Source organism: Salvelinus fontinalis, chromosome 33 (assembly GCF_029448725.1).
Source record: "Salvelinus fontinalis isolate EN_2023a chromosome 33, ASM2944872v1, whole genome shotgun sequence".
NCBI lineage: Eukaryota > Metazoa > Chordata > Actinopteri > Salmoniformes > Salmonidae > Salvelinus > Salvelinus fontinalis.
Window position 1 is genome coordinate 30433985 of NC_074697.1, and position 19136 is coordinate 30453120.

Genomic DNA, 19136 nt, shown 5'->3' on the forward strand with positions numbered 1-19136 from the left:
GTCTGTTGTGGGACACAGACACACAGAGAGGAGGGTTACAATCTGTCTGTTGTGGGACACAGACACACAGAGAGGAGGGTTACAATCTGTCTGTTGTGGGACACAGACACACAGAGAGGAGGGTCACAATCTGTCTGTTGTGGGACACAGACACACAGAGAGGAGTGTTACAATCTGTCTGTTGTGGGACACAGACACACAGAGAGGAGGGTTACAATCTGTCTGTTGGGGTACACAGACACACAGTGATGAGGGTTACAATCTGTCTGTTGTGGGACACAGACACACAGAGAGGAGGGTTACAATCTGTCTGTTGTGGGACACAGACACACAGAGAGGAGGGTTACAATCTGTCTGTTGTGGGACACAGACACACAGAGAGGAGGGTTACAATCTGTCTGTTGTGGGACACAGACACACAGAGAGGAGGGTTACAATCTGTCTGTTGTGGGACACAGACACACAGAGAGGAGGGTTACAATCTGTCTGTTGTGGGACACAGACACACAGAGAGAAGGGTTACAATCTGTCTGTTGGGGGACACCGACACACAGTGATGCGGGTTACAATCTGTCTGTTGTGGGACACAGACACACAGAGAGGAGGGTTACAATCTGTCTGTTGGGGTACACAGACACACAGAGAGGAGGGTTACAATCTGTCTGTTGGGGTACACAGACACACAGAGAGGAGGGTTACAATCTATCTGTTGGGGGACACAGACACACAGGGAAGAAGATTTACATTTACATTACATTTTAGTCATTTAGCAGACGTTTGTATCCAGAGCGACTCACAGGAGCAATTAGTGTTAAGTGCCTTACTCAAGGGCACATCGACAGACTTTACACCTAGTCGGCTCGGCCTGCCGCCTACCATTACATTATTATAGAACCCAATCACATACTGTAGTTGATGCTGAGAACTGAACAGATTACCGGGTTGGTTAACACAGAGGAGAGGGGAAATCCAGACAGATGCAGGAACAGACACAGGGACACTGGACACACACACACACACACACACACACACACATACAGGGACATCTCAGAACATAGACACACAAAGATTGGGTTAAAGTGGCTGGATGCCACAAAAAAATCTATATTTGGTTCTGTCAATACAGTCATTTCCATACAGTTTATTTCTGTCCTTTGCTACATTTCCCCTAGTTCAGTCAAACCCAGACACAGCAGCTGTGGAAAGAGACTACATCAGTGACACATGGCATGTAACTACCAATCAGAGGATACACAGACTCCCATTGGACCATCATCAGAGCAAAGTTGAAGTGACAGCGTGATGTGCTAATGATGAGCATGAGCCATGGTCAGAGTGGTTCTCTGCCCTGATGGTTGTTCTGGGCTGCTGCAGTCACAGTATCATGGTCAGAGTGGTTCTCTGCCCTGATGCTTGTTCTGGGCTGCTGCAGTCACAGTATCATGGTCAGAGTGGTTCTCTGCCCTGATGCTTGTTCTGGGCTGCTGCAGTCACAGTATCATGGTCAGAGTGGTTCTCTGCCCTGATGCTTGTTCTGGGCTGCTGCAGTCACAGTATCATGGTCAGAGTGGTTCTCTGCCCTGATGCTTGTTCTGGGCTGCTGCAGTCACAGTACCATGGTCAGAGTGGTTGTCTGCTGTGCTGGTTGTTCTGGGCTGCTGCAGTCACAGTACCATGGTCAGAGGGGTTGTCTGCTGTGCTGGTTGTTCTGGGCTGCTGCAGTCACAGTATCATCATGGTCAGAGTGGTTGTCTGCTGTGATGGTTGTTCTGGGCTGCTGCAGTCACAGTATCATGGTCAGAGGGGTTGTCTGCTGTGATGGTTGTTCTGGACTGCTGCAGTCACAGTACCATGGTCAGATGGTAGTCGTTGATGGGCCGGCTCATAAAGACAGTGACACACAATGTCCAATACACTGCTCTCTCTCTCTCTCTCTCTCTCTCTCTCTCTCTCTCTCTCTCTCTCTCTCTCTCTCTCTCTCTCTCTCTCTCTCTTCTCTCCTCTCTCTCTCTCTCTCTCTCCTCTCTCTCTCTCTCTCTCTCTCTCTCTCTCTCTCTCTCTCTCTCTCTCTCTCTCTCTCTCTCTCTCTCTCTCTCTCTCTCTCTCTCTCTCTCTCTCTCTCTCTCTCTCTCTCTCTCTCTCTCTCTCTCTCTCTCTCTCTCTCTCTCTCTCTCTCTCTCTCTCTCTCTCTCTCTTTCTCTTTCTTTTTCTTTTTCTTTCTCTCTCTTTCTCTTTCTCTCACACCCACACATACCTGGCATCTCAGAGTGGCGTTAACACTGTTCTGCCAGGCCTGTCCACTATGATCACTCTGTCTGTCTCTGTTGATGCTAACACACACACATGCAAAAATACACAAAATGTGTTGAGGCAGGGAAGCGTGCAGGTTTTAACCAAGCCCTGAGAATGCACTGACTCATCTCCCAGAGAGCAGCACTGATGAGAGCAACTTACAGACACAATGGAAGAACACAACGCCTGTGAGGTGTGAAACATGCTTAAAGTAGAGAGAACACAACAGAAAGCCTGGCACTCTGAGCAGAGGAAAGAAGATTTCAGCTATGCAAACAGATCAAATATACAAGCAGCCAGAACCAAATAACACAGACTAAATAAAAACCTCCACCGCCCAGCGCCAAGAGGATCAGAAGGAAAGCCAAAATAAAGCAGCATCTCATTCAGATTCAGAGAGGGAAGGAAGGAATGAATGAAGGATGCGATCGCCCTGTAACTGACAGCCCTAGATGAGAAAGAAGAGAGTAGGAGGGATGCAGGATCGTCCAACAACCTGACAGCACGGAGAGCGAGGGAGAGAAGGAAGACACTGTAAACTCTGGATGACAATAATCACTATGTCAACAACATCATCATGGTTCAAAACAGGACAGCACAACAATATCCACTGTAGCCTAGCTACAGCATATGATAATGGTCATTACATAACTTTGATTTGCAAGTATAATTGAATACGGGTGTAAAAGTAGAGCTAGAGTCGATCAGGACATGACATTATAAAGGCTGTGGAAGATGGATAGCATAAAGGAGGAGTGAAAGTAGCCCACTGGCATGAATAGAGGAGCAGATGTTTGGGGAGGAAGAGATGATAAATAGGTAGAAGGGAAAGGAAGAGAAAGACATTAATTTAAGTCGCTAACCAACTAAAAAGACCTAGAACAGTGACTCACACAGGCTCAATTCAACAAACAAACCTTATCTACTTTCCTTTACATCCACAATACAACGAATTACTCAATGTCAAGTGAGTATTTGCAGCACAAAAGAAAGTGTGGAGAACACAGCACACTATTTACAAGACAAAGACTGTAAGACATTGCAAAAGTATTCATCTGTTTAAAACATTGCAAAAACCGTCTTAGCCTACACCTGCTGTGACCAAGCCTGGAGCAACAGAGAAGACATTCATAAACAAAAATATAAATGCAACATGCAACAACTTCAATGATATTACTGAGTTACAGTTCATATAAGGAAATCAGTCAATACATTTTTTTTATTAGGCCCTAATCTATGACTTTCACATGAATGGGCAGGGGCGCAGCCATGGGTGGGCTTGGCAGGACATAGGCCCACCGACTGGGGAGCAAGGCCCAGCCAATCAGAATGAGTTTTTCCCTACAAAAGGGCTATATTACAGACAGAAATACTCTTCAGTTTCATGAGCTGTCCGGGTGACTGGTCTCAGACAATCCTGCAGGTGAAGGAGCCGGGTTTGTTGAAGTCCTAGGCAGGTTGGACGTACTGAAAAATTCTCGGCAACAACCTTGGAAGCGACTTACGGTAGAGAAATGAACGTTACATTCTCTGGCAACATCTCTGGTGGACATTCCTGCAGTCAGCATGGCAAATGCATGCTCCCTCAAAACCTGAGTCATCTGTGGTAATGTGTTGTGTGACAGAACTGTACATTTTAGAGTGGTCTTTTATTGTCCCCAGCACAAGGTGCACCTGTGTAATGACCAAGCTGTTTACTCAGCTTCTTGATATGCCACACCTGTCAGGTGGATGGGTTATCTTGGCAAAGGAGAAATGCTCACTAACAGGGATGTAAACAAATTTGCTCACAAAATTTGAGAGAAATAAGCTTTTTGTGTGTATGGAAAATTTGTGGGATCTTTTATTTCAGCTCATGAAACATTACATACAGTTGCGTTTATATTTCTGATTAGTATACATGAGGAATGGATCCTGCTAAAAACATTTCTTTCTACAGATGGCACCGTGTCTACTCAGGGCACATCTATGTGACATCCACAATTCACATTTTTTATCCCACTTTCAAGGCATGCTTGTCAAGCAGGAGAGAGTTAAGATACGTGAAAGACTGGAATTGAAGAGACAGTCAGCCAAATCACTATGTAGGCTGAAAAACCTCTTTCCCTGTTGTTGGCTCTAAATGCATGAGATCAAATTGCTGCCCTCACTAATAGCAGGTTACACTGCACAAGCAGGTAAATGTGTAAACAACATATGAGGTAGGTAAGGAGTTTTAAATAGAATGTTCCAATCAGGGAGTGTGAGCTTCAGTGTAGCACTGATCTGGCTTGCTTACGCTTGTTTTCCATTTTCAGCAGTGTATGACTCCAGTAAGTCATTACCAGCATGGGTCAAGTGACAACAAACAATTACATGGAAAACCAGTGGCATGGTGTCTGTTGGCTGTATTTAAATTTCAAGTAAATGCCTCAAGATACATTCTGAAAGCCCAAGCCTCCCATCACTAGTGCTGTTACAATATATTCTGACAAAATGCAGCCACATTAATTTCAAAGTACAAGAAGTGTTTGAGTGCAGTGCCATGGTAATACATTAGTAATGGGTCTACAATGAGTGGCTGCAGTGGTAGCCTACGATAATAGGAAAAGCAATCTGTCTCCAGCAGCCATTTATTACCAATTTAAATCAGGGGAGCGGCTTAAACCCAACAGTAAATATGATCTGTATTAGGCCCAGTCTGACAAATTCAACTCATTATTCAAATTCATGTAATCAGATAACAAATCAGGATTAACGCAGAATAAATTTGTCAACACCACACGTCAATAAGCATGGTGACAGTTGAGCTGGCATTGGCTTGCCTGTATGGTCCGCCTGGAATGGAGAGCACTCACTCAGAATGATGGGAGATTTTCCTCACTCTAGTGGATACAACTGATGGCTTGTGAAATATACAGAGTCATTGGTAAAAGGAGGGGGGGGGGGGGGTTGTATGGAGATGGAAGCTGTCTGGTGTGCAAAGGGTGGAAAAGGTGCATCTCTCCATCTATCAAAGCGAAGTCTATTACTCCATCCATCTCCATAACGCTGAGAGCCAAGCACAGAGCCTCTAAACCTTTGTTGATTCCTTAAGATACATTAAAGGGATGAGGTGAGACCTAGTAAGCATGAACAGCATGCTAAGTCACAACAGTGGCAGACACAGCCATGCAAAGGCAAAGCATTACCTGGGAGTATCCACATCTTAATGAAGGCATATCAAATGAAGCAGACCCATAATAATTGATGTACAGTATATCATAGGACATGTTAATTGACACTGTCTTGATTGTGTAACCTTAATTTAACTAGGGCTTGACATACTCTAACACATTGTTTCTATTCATATTCATGCTAGGTCCTATCAAACTGCATGATCATATAAAAAGGAAATGGAATGAGAATTAGTCAACGTTGTGCTACAGTGAGAATACTCAGTTAATTGAATCCAGGCAAAATGACAGATAAGTTAATAAACCTAGACTAAAACTGATTCATACTTCATGAATAATATAAATATATTAACTTGCATTTGTTTGCTGTCATCAGGGGCACTATATATACTCAGGTCTACTCAGATAGTGATAAATCTTGCACTGCAGATATCGAGCCAACTAGAAAATATAGTGCTCTTGAAAAATTATTACTGAATCTACCCCTTCCAATCTCATTCCAATCTTCTCTCAGTAGAGCAGCCTCGTCTGAGAACACTGTGGCAGAGACATTGTCTTACGTCCGAAAGCATGACGTCTCCATCTGAGAGACGAGCGTCATGTAGGAGTGACGCCACCTGATTAGAAAACAATGGTGGCAGAGATAGACACACCAAATCTTCAAGACAAATATATTATGTTATAGAGGTCTTGATCCTCAGCTCTGTCTGTCTGGGAAGGTGAGTAAACACTGTGACTCAGTCAACACCGTCAACAGACAGCATTCAGTCAGTCACAGCCGTCACAGAGCTGTGCTACCGTCACACTATCACACAGACAGACACAATGTGTCGCCTTCTGACCCAGTAGTCACTGCCGTGGGTTGGTCGAAGACAACACAGACCACTGCGAATATACAACGCACTCCAGTGAGCTCCAGCTCTCTCTAGAATGGAAGCTGTCATATTCTCCAATACTACCAGTGACCCTCTAATAGCTGTCATTTGTGAGGCCATGACAATACTAATGAGAACAGCCTCAGCAACAGGGTATTTGTCATTTGACCAACCCACGGCATTGACTCCTGGAGTATATTTGTTTGTCTTGAAGATTTGGTGTGTCCATCTCTGCCACCATTGTTTTCTATTCAGGTGGCGTCACTCCTACATGACACTCGTCCCTCAGATGGAGACGTCATGCTTTCTGACGTAAGACAATGTCTTAAATCACTTAGGAAGCAATCCCATCTGCACTCTAACACTGACTGCCCATAAGGCTCTGGTCAAAAGTGGTGTACTACTCAGGGAATAGGGGGCCATTTGAAATGCTCTGTAGCCATACTTTAGAACAGGGGTATTCAACTCTTACCTTTCGAGGTCCGGGGCCTGCTGGTTTTCTGTTCTACCTGATAATTAATTGCACACACCCGGTGTCGCAAGTCTAAATCAGTCCCTGATTAGAGGGGAACAATGACAAATGCAGTGGAACTGGCTTTGAGGTCCAGACCATTAAAATCAGACACAATTGGACCTTCTCATTCAGTCTGAAACCTCGAGATCTGAGATAGCTTTTCTATCCAACAGAGTATGATTATTTCACTTTTCTAGAGGCTGTCATAAATATTCTTAGAGGACCTTGGTGGAGCCAGCTTGCGTAAATTTACCACTTGGTAGAATGGAAATAATGATATGAAATCCAGATGAACATATAGTCTCTAAGGTGCAGCCAAACACCTCCAGAAGAGAGCCGGATAGGCAGCCTCTTCAGTGAGTCCACAGATATGTCCCAAATGGCACCCTATTTCCTACATAGTGCACTACTTTTGACCAGAGCCATATGAGCTCTGGTCAAAAGTAGTGCACTATATAGTGAATAGGGTGCCATTTTGGACAGAGCCTATGTGTCATCTCTTTAGTATATCAGAGACAATATATTCAGTAGTGTAAAGTACTTAAGTAAAAATACTTTTAAGAACTACTTAAAAGTAGTTTTTGGGGATATCTGTACTTTACTTTACTATTTATATTTTTCACAACTTTTACTTTTACTTCACTACCTTCCTAAAGAAAATGATGTACTTTTACTCCATACATTTTCCCTGACACCCAAAAGTACTCGTTACATTTTGAATGCTTAGCAGGAAAGAAAATGGTCAAATTTGCACACTTATCAAGAGAACATTCCTTGTCATCCCTACTGCCACTGATTTGGCAGACTCACTAAACACAAATCCTTTGTTTGTAAATGATATCTAAGTATTGGAGTGTGACCCTGGCTATCCGTAAATTTAAAAAACAAGAAAATTGTGCCGTCTGGTTTGCTTAATATAGTAATCTTTTATTATTCATACTTTTACTTTTGATACTTAAGTATATTTTAGCACCTACATTTACTTTTGATACTTAAGTATAGTTAAACCAAATACTTTTAGACTTTTACTCAAGTAGTATTTTACTGGGTGATTTTCACTTTTACTGAAGTCATTTTCTATTAAGGTATCTTTACTTTTACTCAAGTCTGACAATTGGGTACTTTTCCACCACTGGATATTTGTGACAGTTTAATACGTTCTTGTGGTTTTACTGGTCTGGAGCTTTATGGCGTGGGTGACGGCATTAGTCATCCTGAAATCACCCTAACTCCCAGGAGCTCATCGTGATGGCTTTAGTGGTATAATACAGTACACTCCCACTCTCTCTCTCTTACTCACTCACTCCCTCTTCATTTCTCTCTCAAACATTATCTTCCCCATCTCTCTCTCTGTCTTCTCTCTCTCTGTCTCTCTTACTCCCTTCCCCTCTCACTCCCTCTTAATTCATCTCTCTCTATCCAGCTCTCTCTCTCTCTCTCGCTCTCTCTCTCTCTCTCTCTCCCTCTCCCTAAAAGTAGTATTATTTCAGGAGAAAACAAGTTGTCCTGACATTACTTAATTACATGCTCCTAAGAATATAACTTTTAGAGCCATCCATCCCTCCTGTTAAGAGCAAGCCCATCTCTTCAAATCTCATGACATTTTACCACCATTTTATTAGCTTGCTCTGGTTTATTTTTGAAAGATCTTATCCCCAAGAGGGCATTGTTATCAATCACCTAAAACCAACTTCATCCTCTCTCCCTCTTGATATTTTCATGAATATACTACACTGATAATGCTGTTATGAACACAAAATTGTTTCTACGTAAGGGGTTACATTTTTTCATTGATTGAGGTAGGGAAGCTTTTAAATAAGCTTGAAAGGTTTCTCCAAGGTTTTTCCCATCACACTTTACTGCTTCAAAAACAACAGGCGGGCAGCCACAAAGCTATTCCAATATTATGCATCAATCAAAGACTACGGGATGAGGCGCGATTGGTGAGCCGCAATGCTGCAAAGCACAGACCAATCAAAAGACTACAATGACATCCAGAGAGGAAAAGCCTCAGAGAACAACTGGCTGGCACTTTCCCCAATTCAGCTGACGGCGGGCGCTAACATCTGGACTTTTCATTTAAATCCCCTGCTGTGTGGTGGGCCAGAAACCCCTCATTATATATGAATGAGAACAGTGTCTCATGAAAGATTGATGTGGAAACATGCAGGTAGTTGAGAGTTACCAGTTCATTCTCCAACTGAAATAACTTCAAACTCATTCTTTTTGCAGAGGGAAAGGGACACAACATAATGCAGTACAAGACATTTGAATAATGCAGTGTGAGCTTGTCTGTTTTGTTGTGGAGCTTTGTTCAAAACCCATTGTTATGCTTCCCATGGAGACAACCCCCCCTCCCCCATAATAATAAGAGAGAAATTTGCTACTAAATAGATATTGGTCAATTTTACCTGCTGCCATTTTGCAAATAGAGCCTTTGCTTTCCCTCTTCCCATTGTTTACTCTCAATGTTATGCAGTAATTAAACATCTCTCTAAGCATGGGTATTTCATGCTGTAGTGAGAAATAGTGAGCGGGAGCAATATGGGGGTGCCAGGGTAAATCTGTTACACTTTATAGGCCACATGGTATCCTTACCCTAGTGACTCTGCCAGCCAGATGGAATATATTTCTCAGCCAGTTTCTCAGCTCTGTGGCACAGTACAGTGATAAGGGATGAACAGCACATGTCTCATACGTGACAACCAAATATGTGTGGAGATGTGGGTGTGTACAAACGTGTATGTGTGCATGTACACAAGCTGCATACTCCAGTGCACTATTAATTAGCGTCAGTCAGATTTGTTCACGGTTTGACAGTGAATTGTGTTTAATTACTCAGGGTGCATTCACACCACTTAGGTGATAACACACACACACACACACACACACACACACACACACACACACACACACACACACACACACACACACTGTAATGACTGATGCCGGATTTTGAGAAGCAGGTACGGTGAGTCAACATTTATTCATGAACAGACAGGTAACAAAACAGAAACAGCGTCAGCACACAGGTAAACAACGACAGACGGCAATTAATGCTGAAGCAGGGAACAGAGCGGGGAACCAGACAGATATAGGGGAGGTAATGACAGAGGTGATTGAGTCTAGGTGAGTCCAATAATCGCTGATGCGGTGATGGGGGGAAGGCAGGTGTGCGTAATGATGGTGGCAGGAGTGCATAATGCCGGGGAGACTGGCGCCTTCGAGTGCCAGGGAGGGGGAGTGGGAGCAGGCGTGACACACACACATAGACACATACACACATATAGACACACACACAAACAACCACACAGACACCCACACACATACAGACACACACACACGCTTGCACACACATAGACACATACACACACATAGACACACACACACATATAGACACACACACAAACAACCACACATGCACACACACACACACACACACACACACACACACACACACACACACACACACACACACACACACACACACACACACACACACAAACACACACACGCACACGCACACGCGTGAAGAGTCAGTATAAATAAGCAGGCCATTGACACAGTCAACACAAACATGACGTAGGTTGCAGCAGAGAAATAACATTTGTTTCTGCAACCCCTGGCATTCATTAAAACGTCCACTCTCAGCAGTGGAGAACTGGGACAAGAGAGAGGAAGAACTTCCACTCTCAGCAGTGGAGAACTGGGACAAGAGAGACGAAGAACTTCCACTCTCAGCAGCGGAGAACTGGGACAAGAGAGAGGAAGAACTTCCACTCTCAGCAGTGGAGAACTGGGACAAGAGAGAGGAAGAACTTCCACTCTCAGCAGTGGAGAACTGGGACAAGAGAGAGGAAGACAAAGGCTGCAGTCCAAACACTTAAAAGACACACCCTATCCCCTCAGCCCTGAAATAAAAAAAAATTACAACCACTTTGGCACTAATTTATGAACCTTGTGGTCATTTTTCAAAACTCTAGACACAAAACTCAAAATGGCCATCACTTGTAACACAGGCTGTCCAATGTTCAAAACATTGCATTGTGCATTCATATCTTTAAAGAAAACTTGCACTCGCAGAAACATTGGTTCAAATAACTAATTTATCATGAAAACCCATAGGAACATTCATTTAGATCACCCACACAAGATACCGATAGTTTCACTATGTAGTTGTTCGTACAATCATTAAATATTGTAGTAGAAAATATGTGATACATGTTTCATTATGCTACTACACTTAAATACATCACTGTAAAAGGACTAGTAGAGAGAATACTACAGACACAGTAGAATCATTGAACAAAATCAGAAATGTATTGATGAAATACAATAAAATCACAACATGGGTTTCTTTGAATCAAAGCAAAAATAATTAGCTACAAAAATGAAAAAAAAACTACAGTAAAATTTCAACTGCGGTGTTCCTCACCTGGCTTATTTTATTTTATTTTATTTCACCTTTATTTAACCAGGTAGGCTAGTTGAGAACAAGTTCTCATTTGCAACTGCGACCTGGCCAAGATAAAGCATAGCAGTGTGAACAGACAACAACACAGAGTTACACATGGAGTAAACAATGAACAAGTCAATAACATGGTAGAAAAAAGAGAATCTATATACAATGTGTGCAAAAGGCATGAGGTAGGCAATAAATTGAATAATTACAATTTAGCAGATTAACACTGGAGTGATAAATCATCAGATGATCATGTGCAAGAAGAGATACTGGTGTGCAAAAGAGCAGAAAAGTAAATAAATAAAAGCAGTATGGGGGTGAGGTAGGTAAAATTGGGTGGGTAGTTTACAGAGAGACTATGTACAGCTGCAGCGATCGGTTAGCTGCTCGGATAGCAGATTTTTAAAGTTGTTGAGGGAGATTAAAGTCTCCAACTTCAGAGATTTTTGCAATTCGTTCCAGTCGCAGGCAGCAGAGAACTGGAAGGAAAGGCGTCCAAATGAGGTTTTGGCTTTAGGGATGATCAGTGAGATACACCTGCTGGAGCGCGTGCTACGGGTGGGTGTAGCCATCGTGACCAGTGAACTGAGATAAGGCGGCACTTTACCTAGCATAGCCTTGTAGATGACCTGGAGCCAGTGGGTCTGACGACGAACATGTAGCGAGGGCCAGCCGACTAGGGCATACAGGTCGCAGTGGTGGGTTGTATAAGGTGCTTTAGTAACAAAACGGATGGCACTGTGATAAACTGCATCCAGTTTGCTGAGTAGAGTATTGGAAGCTATTTTGTAGATGACATCGCCGAAGTCGAGGATCGGTAGGATAGTCAGTTTTACTAAGGTAAGTTTGGCGGCGTGAGTGAAGGAGGCTTTGTTCCGGAATAGAAAGCCGACTCTAGATTTGATTTTGGATTGGAGATGTTTGATATGAGTCTGGAAGGAGAGTTTGCAGTCTAGCCAGACACCTAGGTACTTATAGATGTCCACATATTCTAGGTCGGAACCGTCCAGGGTGGTGATGCTAGTCGGGCGTGCGGGTGCAGGCAGCGAACGGTTGAAAAGCATGCATTTGGTTTTACTAGCGTTTAAGAGCAGTTGGAGGCCACAGAAGGAGTGTTGTATGGCATTGAAGCTCATTTGGAGGTTAGATAGCACAGTGTCTAGGGAAGGGCCGGAAGTATACAGAATGGTGTCGTCTGCGTAGAGGTGGATCAGGGAATCGCCCGCAGCAAGAGCAACATCATTGATGTATACAGAGAAAAGAGTCGGCCCGAGAATTGAACCCTGTGGTACCCCCATAGAGACTGCCAGAGGACCGGACAACATGCCCTCCGATTTGACACACTGAACTCTGTCTGCAAAGTAGTTGGTGAACCAGGCAAGGCAGTCATTAGAAAAACCGAGGCTATTGAGTCTGCCGATAAGAATATGGTGATTGACAGTCGAAAGCCTTGGCCAGGTCGATGAAGACGGCTGCACAGTAATGTCTTTTATCGATGGCGGTTATGATATCGTTTAGTACCTTGAGCGTGGCTGAGGTGCACCCGTGACCGGCTCGGAAACCGGATTGCACAGCGGAGAAGGTACGGTGGGATTCGAGATGGTCAGTGATCTGTTTGTTGACTTGGCTTTTGAAGACCTTAGCTAGGCAGGGCAGGATGGATATAGGTCTGTAACAGTTTGGGTCCAGGGTGTCTCCCCCTTTGAAGAGGGGGATGACCGCGGCAGCTTTCCAATCCTTGGGGATCTCAGATGATACGAAGGAGAGGTTGAACAGGCTGGTAATAGGGGGTGCAACAATGGCGGCGGACAGTTTCAGAAATAGGGGGTCCAGATTGTCAAGCCCAGCTGATTTGTATGGGTCCAGGTTTTCCAGCTCTTTCAGAACATCTGCTATCTGGATATGGGTAAAGGAGAAGCTGGGGAGGCTTGGGCGAGTAGCAGCGGGGGGGGGGGGGCGGGGCTGTTGGCCAAGGTTGGAGTCGCCAGGTGGAAGGCATGGCCAGCCATTGAGAAATGTTTGTTGAAGTTTTCGATTATCACGGACTTATCAGTGGTGACCGTGTTATCTAGCCTCAGTGCAGTGGGCAGCTGGGAGGAGGTACTCTTGTTTTCCAGGGACTTTACAGTATCCGAGAACTTTTTGGAGTTAGAGCTACAGGATGCAAATTTCTGCTTGAAAAAGCTGGCCTTTGCTTTCCTGACTGACTGCGTGTATTGGTTCCTGACTTCCCTGAACAGTTGCATATCGCGGGGGCTCTTCGATGCTATTGCAGTTCGCCACAGGATGTTTTTGTGCTGGTCGAGGGCAGTCAGGTCTGGAGTGAACCAAGGGCTATATCTGTTCTTGGTTCTGCATTTTTTGAACGGAGCATGCTTGTCTAATATGGTGAGGAAGTAACTTTTAAAGAATGACCAGGCATCCTCAACTGACGGGATGAGGTCAATATCCTTCCAGGGTACCCGGGCAAGGTCGATTAGAAAGGCCTGCTCGCAGAAGTGTTTTAGGGAGCGTTTGACAGTGATGAGGGGTGGTCGTTTGACCGTGGACCCGTGGCGGATACAGGCAATGAGGCAGTGATCGCTGAGATCTTGATTGAAGACAGCAGAGGTGTATTTGGAGGGCAAGTTGGTCAGGATAATGTCTATTAGGGTGCCCATGTTTACGGATTTAGGGTTGTACCTGGTGGGTTCCTTGATGATTTGTGTGAGATTGAGGGCATCAAGCTTAGATTGTAGGACTGCCGGGGTGTTAAGCATATCCCAGTTTAGGTCACCAAACAGAACAAACTCTGAAGCTAGATGGGGAGCGATCAATTCACAGATGGTGTCCAGGGCACAGCTGGAAGCTGAGGGGGGTCGGTAGCAGGCGGCAACAGTGAGAGACTTATTTCCGGAGTGATTAATATTTAAAATTAGAAGTTCGAACTGTTTGGGCATAGACTTCGAAAGTATGACAGAACTTTGCAGGCTATCTCTGCAGTAGATTGCAACTCCTCCCCCTTTGGCAGTTCTATCTTGACGGAAAGTGTTATAGTTGGGTATGGAAATCTCAGAGTTTTTGGTGGCCTTCCTCAGCCAGGATTCAGACACGGCAAGGACATCAGGGTTGGCAGAGTGTGCTAAAGCGGTGAGTAAGGCAAACTTAGGGAGGAGGCTTCTGATGTTGACATGCATGAGGCCAAGGCTTTTTCGATCACAGAAGTCAACAAATGAGGGTGACTGTGGACATGCAGGGCCTGGGTTTACCTCCACATCACCCGAGGAACAGAGGAGTAGTAGGATGAGGGTGCGGCTAAAGGCTATCAAAACTGGTCGCCTAGAGCGTTGGGGACAAGGAATAAAAGGAGCAGATTTATGGGCGTGGTAGAATAGATTCTGGGCATAATGTGCAGACTAGGGTATGGTGGGGCACGGGTACAGCGGAGGCAAGCCCAGGCACTGGGTGATGATAAGAGAGGTTGTATCTCTGGACATGCTGGTCTCAATGGGTGAGGTCACCGCATGTGTGGGGGGTGGGACAAAGGAGGTATCAGAGGTACGGAGAGTGGAACTACGGGGTCCATTGCAAACCAAAACAATGATAACTAGCCTGAACAACAGTATGCAAGGCATATTGATATTTGAGAGAGACATACAATAAGGCATAAAGTGATTGCAGGTCATGATTGGGAGAGCTAGCTAAAACAACAGGTGAGATAACAGCAGCTAGTCAGCTAACACAGCAACAGAAGGTAAAAATGGCGACGACTGGGCAGAGAGGGTCGGATTAACTACACACAGATCCTGAGTTAAGGCACAGAGCCGACAGATAAAACACAAATAAACAGAATGGAGTACCATGAATTAATGGACAGTCAAGCAGGCATCAGCTATGTAGCCAAGTGATCATAGTGTCCAGGGGGCAGCCGTAGATGGAGCAGTGAGGCCTCCACTAAGCTAACACGCGTTTAAAGTTAGTAGCCCGGGGGGTGGTCTGCTCAGACGGAGGGGGTCTGCTCAGACGGAGGCCGGTTGAGGGCACCGGTTGAGGGCACGTCTGCAGACCAGACGTGGTCGTGTCGACAGAGAATCCAAGCCGGATAGCGATGGCGAAAGAGAGGTTGTGAATTGTAGAATTGTGTTTGCTAACTGGTGCTAGCTTCCTGGCTGCGCTAGCTGCAAGATAAGCTAGCAGTTAGCAGACCGGGGCAGGCAAGTTAGCCTTTGGGGGACGTCGCGATGGGGGGGAGAGTCTGTTTTTGCCTCTTCGTGCGGTGACGTCGATAGACCAGTCGTGGAATTAGTAGGGTTCCAGGTAGCTCTAGGTAGCTAACAGGCCTAGTAGGTTAGCAGAATGGGCCTTCAGCGGGCGTCACGCCTGAGGGGCCTGTTGGAGTCCACGGGCAGATTATGTCGGTATTCCAGTCGTAGAGGATCGGCGGGGTTCCGTGCTCCGTACCGGCAGTAAAGGGGTCCGGATATTGTAGCCCAGGAGTGGGCTTCAGTGGTAGCACAGGAGCCCTAGCCGGGCTAGCTTCAGGCTAATTGGTGCTTGCTCCGGGATGGAAACGCTAGCCAGGAGTGGTCACCCGGGATTGTGGTTAGCTAGTTGCGAAGATCCAGATGAAAATGTTCAGAGTTTGCGGTAGGAATCCGGGGATATGGAGAGAAATAGGTCCGTTATGCTCTGGTTTTAGTCACGTTGTTCGAACTAGCGAGAGCTTTCGAGCTAAAGGTTAGCTGATGACCGCTAGCAATGGTTTGCTAACTGATAGCTGGTAGGCAGTTAGCTGGCTATCTTCAGTAGATGGATTCCAGATCAGAAGTAAATATAAATACTTTAGAAAAAAGCAGATCCACGCCACATTGGATGAGGCGGGGTGCAGGAGAGTATTTAGAAGTTGAGGTTTAAGAAAGTATTTTTAAAAGATATGCGAAGAAAAAGATGTAAAAAGATATATACAAGGGACACGGGACACGACAGGACAAAGACGTCTACACTGCTACGCCATCTTGGATACCCAATGTAAAACTTACTGTAAAAACCAAAACAAAGGATTGATTACTGTACTTCTATATTCCCATCAACCCTATCTTGTCAATTTGGCCACAGATTATCATCTACATCACAATGGATGTTTTCATTAGCCAAACATCTTGGGAAGAATCTTCGGGCGAATCCAGGCCTGACACTGGTCTGCAGTGAGGTCATTGCATGCGTCATCCATGGCTGGAGAAGGGTGGCTTGTTTGTGAGGGCGCCTATCATATACCTTCCATCTCCATGTGGAGAAAAAATCCTCAATCGGTTTAAGGAAAGGAGAGTAAGTACAGGGTGGTAAATTGTGGATGGGCCTGAAACCTTGCTTGCACCATTTGAGCATGGTGGAATCTGACATTATCCCACACAATGATATAGGTCACACCATCCGCTCCACAGACCTGATTTAGCTCATCAAGGAAGGTTACAAGGAGAGCTGCATTATTTAATCCAATACGAGGTATGTGTCCCACCACCACACATTGTCCAGGTACTTGGATGATTGAGGCTACTGTTGATCTTCTGAGGTTTGGTTGAATCATTGGAGCTGCCTCAGTCATTGTCATGCCATGATTTACGACATGGTCTACAACTACTGCTCGGATTTCATTGGACACTCTTTGCTGTTGCTGCCGCTGTCTTGGTCCGTGGCCTTGTCCTCTACCACGTTCCCCCACACCTCTCAAACGAGGCCCACGACCACCTCTCAGAAGGGGTGCTTATCCCCTGCTATTCCTTTGACCACCACGTCTTCCTCGTCTTCCTCCTCCCACTGCTTGACCTCTCTTGTAACTGGATCACCTGCCGGCTCCATGTTATCGCTATGTTGTTGTAGGTGGATACCACTCATTTCACTATGTACTCACTATGTACAACAATGTGAAATCAATCATCAGTAACAAGCTGGCAGTATTGGAAAAGCAATTATAAGGGCCTGCATACACACACTCACCGGCCACTGTATTAGGTACACCTGCGTGTTAACACAAATAGCCTGCTCCTTCGAACAGAGAATCATGTGGCTGCCTGTAACTCAATATATAGGGTATATAGAGTAGAGAGCTTTAGTTGTTGCGTGACCAAACATCAGAACGGGGTAATCTAAGCAACTTTGACCGTGGTATGATTGTTGATGCCACACATGGTGGTTCCAGCATCTCAGAAACAGCTGCCCTCCTGGGATTTTTACGCACTACGGTCTCTAGAGTTTACAGAGAATGGTGCGATAAACAAAACACATTCAGCAGTTCTGTGGGCAAAAACACCTTGTTAATGAGAGAGGTCAGAGGAGAATGTCCAGACTCATTCAAGCTAACAGAAAGGCCACAAATGGTGTGCAGAAGGGCATCTCTTAACGTACAACACCGTGAATAATTAAGGCTGTTGTGGAGGCAAAAGATGGTCCTATCCAGTACTAGATAGGTGTACCTAATATAATGACCGGTGAGTGTACCGTAATGTCAAATCTGAAAACATGGTCTGGAAAAGTGGTACATGGGACCATAGAAACTATGTCTGATAAAGAATGATGATGAAATAGTAAATCCATAGATAATGTAATCCAATTGGTTAATGTTCCACAGTAATTGGTGTCAATGGATCTCGTTATCCTAAAACTTTCATGATCTAAACATGGAATATTGTTCATCAGTTTCCATAAAACTATGCATTAAAAGTAATGCAACAGTTACTTATCATTTTGAGCAGTTGTATCAATTGATAGTTAGATTATTGTAATGAAATGAATAGACAGTCATCTCATGTGATGTGTGAATTGCATTTTGAAATGGTAATACTTTGATGTTAAGTTGTGTCATTTTGAACAGGTGATTTTAGTTCAATGAACAAATGATCTTAGCTTTATGTGTATTGTATCCAAGCAATTGGAAAAAGTGTTAGAGTTCTGAAAAATGTGCATTTTGATCATCGGTTGTGAGTTTTGTGTCTAGAGTTGTGAAAAATGACATCAAGGTTCTGAAATTAGTGCCAAAGTGATTTTTAAAAACTGTGAGCAGACACTCCTGATGACGTATCATGACGACTCATGAATATACACTTGCAGGGCAAGGGAGGAAGGAATGATTTTTAAATGGACCACCCTTGCCCAGAAATTTGTCACTCGTTCATCCCGCGATGATTACGTTTTCAGCCACCAGTAGCTTGTGGGTGCTTTGTATATACGCTATAGTCAATTATGATTGCATGTCTACATAAATAAAATATATAATTATTAATATAAGCATACTGTATGATAGTTAGCAAATTAAATAGCTAAATAACGTTAGCCTGCCTAGCTGGAACTTCTGAAGAAGGAAAACATTTTATTTCTACAACTTCCAAAAGCTAACCAAACAAAAACATCATTACTTTTACGAGACCTGTTTGTGCCGTCGTGCTTTAGTAGCACAATTTCTAACTTAATTTACATTCGTTTTTACTTACGCTTGTATGTTGACTCTGTCACGACCTGACCTTAGAGAGCCTTTTTATATCTCTATTTGGTTTGGTCAAGGTGTGATTTGGGGTGGGCATTCTATGTTTTGTTTTCTATGATTTTGTGTTTCTATGTTTTGGCCGGGTATGGTTCTCAATCAGGGACAGCTGTCTATCGTTGTCTCTGATTGGGAACCATACTTAGGTAGCCCTTTTTTCCTCCTTTCGTTGTGGGTAGTTGACTTTTGTTAGTGGCACATAGCCCTTAAGCTTCACGTTCGTTTTGTATATGGTTGTCACGATTGTCTTCTTTAGAGAGAGTGGACCAAGGCGCAGCGTGTGCAAAATACATCTTCTCTTTATTTTGAAGATGAACACGAAACG

General features: G+C 44.3%; 1 protein-coding gene across 3 annotated transcripts in view; it reads right to left on the reverse strand.

Moving 5' to 3' along the window:
• The window catches only part of LOC129831988 (membrane-associated phosphatidylinositol transfer protein 3-like), a 142548-nt gene that overhangs the window by 94619 nt on the left and 28793 nt on the right, over positions 1-19136 (reverse strand). The gene's annotated exons all lie outside the window — the stretch shown is intronic.